This window comes from Verticillium alfalfae, genomic scaffold, assembly GCF_000150825.1.
Source record: "Verticillium alfalfae VaMs.102 supercont1.7 genomic scaffold, whole genome shotgun sequence".
Classification (NCBI taxonomy): domain Eukaryota; kingdom Fungi; phylum Ascomycota; class Sordariomycetes; order Glomerellales; family Plectosphaerellaceae; genus Verticillium; species Verticillium alfalfae.
In genome coordinates, this window is record NW_003315032.1 from 725573 (window position 1) to 729981 (window position 4409).

Here is a 4409-nt window from a genome sequence, read left to right on the forward strand (position 1 = left end):
TTGGGTATTTCATTGCTTGAATTACTACAAAATTGATGTTGTGGCCAGCTTTAACCTCCACAGGAGGGGGCAGCCGCCGGGAACCACGATGTAGCGCTCATGAGTTCCTTTGACACATGATCGCTTGCTGCTACCCATCGGTAGAAGTCCTGAAGAAATGCGCTCCAGGGTCGATACACGACGTGTAAATGTAGTAATTTTTGGTGAAATCGCACATGATGGGCAAAACCAGCAGTGCTGTGGGTTGTCTGGTTATGGGTCAGCGAAAGTGTTCTGAGCTAATGGCCTGCGGTAAGGGTGGTGGGAACTGATCCGTACGTGGAGCTTGGCGTCAGCTTTGATACTGAGAGCAGCGATCAAAGAGTCTGACTGATCACTTGCAGTGATGGGATGGTTCGCGAGTTGACACGAGGTCAGGTGCCTTGCCACGGCGTATGTAGAGCGTGACAGCAGCGTATGGATCTGTCGAGCGTGATAATATATGATGGAGGGTCTTGGAAACGCAGAGGACGAGCCAAAAGCATGCAAAATGCTCGACCTGTGAGGGATAGATGGTACAATGTCCACCGAGGTGAAGTCAATGAGGCGGCAAAGCATAAGGGCCATAGAGAAAAAGGGAGCGGCGCCAGGAGCTATATATGAGGGGGGGTGGAATGGATGGACGGGAGCGACTTGGTCTTACCTTACCTGGATGCTAGGTGAGGACCAGGCGCAAAGCACAGGTGTTTTAGGCCGGTAATTATCTTGATGGATTCCCAGAGTGATGGACCCTGTCCATGTCTGAGCCATGACGGCAGCGCTTGCATCAGGAAGCGTAGGAAAAACAAAAAAACGGCCGTTAGGAGGGATAGGTACTTGGACGGGATGCAAGGTCCTTGTCCCATGTCCGTGACTAGGGTCGAGGTCCCTTCTCACGTTTCCCACGGACTAACTGCCCAGGTCTGCGACAATGGGACCGGGTGGGAAAATTCCCCCATTCAGCCATGGAGGGGCTTTGACAGTGGACATTGACTTGGGGGGGGGGGGTTGAGCGGGCCAGGGAGGGGTTTGTGTAGAATGAGGGGTGGGAAGGCGCTTGACAAGGCCTGCCTTGTCACGACTAGGGGTGTGCTCAACGACCACAAATCCGGTGATGGAGGCGTGCGAAGGGCAGCCTCCAGCTTGTGGACGCCCCCCATCCCACCACGGGATAAGTAGTGGGTGTGTATCGTACTCACACCTGGTTTGTTGCGTTGGCACGTCTGCCAAAGGTGGACAGCGAGGAGAACTAATCGGTTCTTGGGCCTGATGCAACTGCTTGAGGGTTCGCACCAAGTTGGGTCAGAGCGGCATCGTGGCTACGGCATCATTCGCACTCCAACACGGGGACTGAGATTACGGAGCCTCGGACCTCTCTCCTGTCTCTTGATGAGCGTGGTGCATTCATCTGGTCGCTCAGTCAGTCTTTTCTGCCCTGCTTGCTTTGCTTCTCATGGCCTCACTTTCCCGCTTGTCGCTTTGGCCTGGTATTCCGTGGGATTATTGAACGGGCTGTGGATCTTTGGGAAAAGGAAGACTGCTAAAGATCGCTGCGCCCATGCCGATTGCCTGTCAAGCCCGAGAAGCTGAAGCTAGGCGTATAGTAGGCACCCACACAGAGGAGCCTGACAGCGAGGGGGTGCGATGCGCACGACCCCCCCCCCCGGGCGACCTGTTGACGCACCGACCCCGTCGTCCTAGCCTTTGTGCCCAAGGTCCTTTGCGGGCGGCGGGGGTGGGATAGGGATCGGGCTGTAGGGAACCAGTTGCGAAAACGGCGGGGCAGAGGCGGTCGGCCTTTGTCCGCCGTACGACTATGCACCAGCCAACATCGCACAGTCTGACTCGACGGTCCCACCGATCGGTGAATATGTTTGTATCCTATAACCCCGGAAGGTGCCTCATGATGCCGAGGGAGAAATGGCACGAGAGCCGCATTGAATGGCTACACCCTCGTTCCGACAAGGGGGTTAGTTTATTGCCCTGTTCCCCTGCTTTTTACCACGCGGAAGTCTGTTGTGTGTGAGGAGGGGCAATTGTCTTAATATACAGGCGACATGCGAAAGCGAGCGAGCGAGCGAGCGACACGGCTTCATGGCCTATAAAGGGCAGATCCGAGTCGAGACCGACAACGCCCGCGAACGATGCGCCGTGGAGCAGCCAACAGCCAACATTCCGGGAGATGTGGGGGGGGGGGCACGAGGTAGACTGACGTGGGCGTGAAAGACCTAGCAATCGGGGGGGTCGGCGGCGGGCTCGATCTCGACATGCATGTTGTCGTTGTGCTTGACCAACGTTGCGCTGAGAGTCATGACAGGTTGTAACGGTAAATCTGCTCGCCCAGAATCCATGCGCCCACGGTTGAAGAAGGTAGCGCTCCCCATAAAGCGAGCTTCTGGGGTGTACCATGCTCGTCTGATCCTGCCTCGATCCGTATGGTAACTTTGCCAGTGGCATGGACGCGGTAGGCCGACGTCGTATTGGATCAAAAACGATTCCCTGACGAATCTGCCACCATGTTGCCTGTTGTGCTGTGCCAGTTGCCCATCATGTGCTTAGATTCGGCGGCCTGCTCTCGTGGAGTCTTTGTTCTGTCCTTGCTAGCATTTCCACAAGCAATCAAAGTCCATCAACCGGCAACTCGCAGGGACTGTAGTAGGGATATTGCTGGCTGGCAGGTTCAAGCATCGACGCCCCAAGGTTCTGAACAAAACCTGCAGAAGACAGGACGCTGCTGTCTCCACTAATCTCGAAATCGACAAGCTGCTGAGGGTCGCACCTGCCACTGGAATTGCACCCGGGCCACCTGATTTGGACAGGCTGGAAGGCGGCAGAGAGTGTACGGGGTAGGTACTTGTAGTGCACAGGCAAGACAGGGCAGGTACGCGCTGTTCGGGGGAAGGCCCGCCCAGGTCTCACACTCCTCAGTAGCTCAACCACCTGCTCAACATGGTACGCCGCCAAAGCGGTACAGTGACGCGATCTCTGCTTTTTGAACGTCAGCTTGGTGTCTCTGCTGTTTACGTTTACCATATGGCTTGCCTCCCATGGCCGTTCCCAACTGTGGAATGATTTCATGCCGACTGACTCCTATCGAGAAAGAGAAACAGTCTGACGAGGCCACCACATGTACAACCCGCCGTTCTACGTTTCTAGGTTCCGTGGTTTCTTCGAGGTCAAAGCACTGCTACTCATCGACCTGCACTTGGTTTCGACGGTAGGCAACGCGGCCTTTTGCTGCTCGTGCTAGTGATACCGTTCTGCCCACATATCCACTACCGTGCACTGTACCGGCCTCTTACCCTGTGACCCAAGGACGATGCATTGGCACGATGCGCCAGCAGAGCTTTCGTGTCACAGCGCGAATCCGACAGCATCTTACAGTACCTATTCAAACCTAGTGGCGTCCTTCATGCCGCTCACCATTTTGAGCATCGCATTCGCAAGAAAACCTTACTTTACTTTTCATCATGGTTTATATGCTACCTGAAGCAGTTCAGACACCCGTGAAGCCCACCACCAAACTCACGGTTGCCACCGCAGCCCAAAGAATGCATGGCCGGTACATGGTGCTACCCTACCTGCTTGCTATGGCAGGCTGCACGCATGTTGCTTCCTGGGCTATCCGACCGATACGTACCGAACTGCTGATTCGCACAATTCGGGTTTGGGTCGCTTAAAAAACCCAGAGCGGCATGTTGATCCCTTCCCCTTCCTCTTCAGGGACCTCTTCAGGTACGACACTCGTGCTGGTCCAGATGCGAATCGCTGGTTATCTTTCCCGGAACCGAGTGGTGACAGCGCACACCCCCACAATGCTGAGGCCAACACCGATCGGCCCCAGTTTCGAGAGTCCTTTCCCTCGTCAACCATCCCCATATTGCTACCGCCGCCGCTGCCGGGCGCCAGCACGCATCTGTACATCCGAGACAATTGTACAGACGACTACGACCTCACACCCGTCTGGGACTGGTATTGAAACCCTCAGACGCTGTTCAATTCTGAAGCGGCACATGATCTGGCGAATGTCGCACCTCGACAGTTCCGACATTGACCGACATTGATCATGGTGCACCGTGTTCCTCCCCTTTTCATGGCTGGTCAATCCCTTGAAGGTCGAGGGGCTGTCGCGGAGCATCTATTTGACGTTCGCGCTCAGATGTTCATCAAATCTCAGATCGCGAGCAAAAGCAATGTGCGCCAGCATGGACCCGCCAAGTCGGCTTCATCTTGAGTGCCGGGTTCCAGCAGCCACTGATTTTGCCAGCTTTACCGTTGTCCAGTTGTTCAGCTCTTCAGCCTCGCTGTTACTTGCAAACTATGCTTTTACTCGGACCTCTACAAACCTACGACCTGGGCCGTTACCCACAGGAGACTAGGTGCCGAGTGGG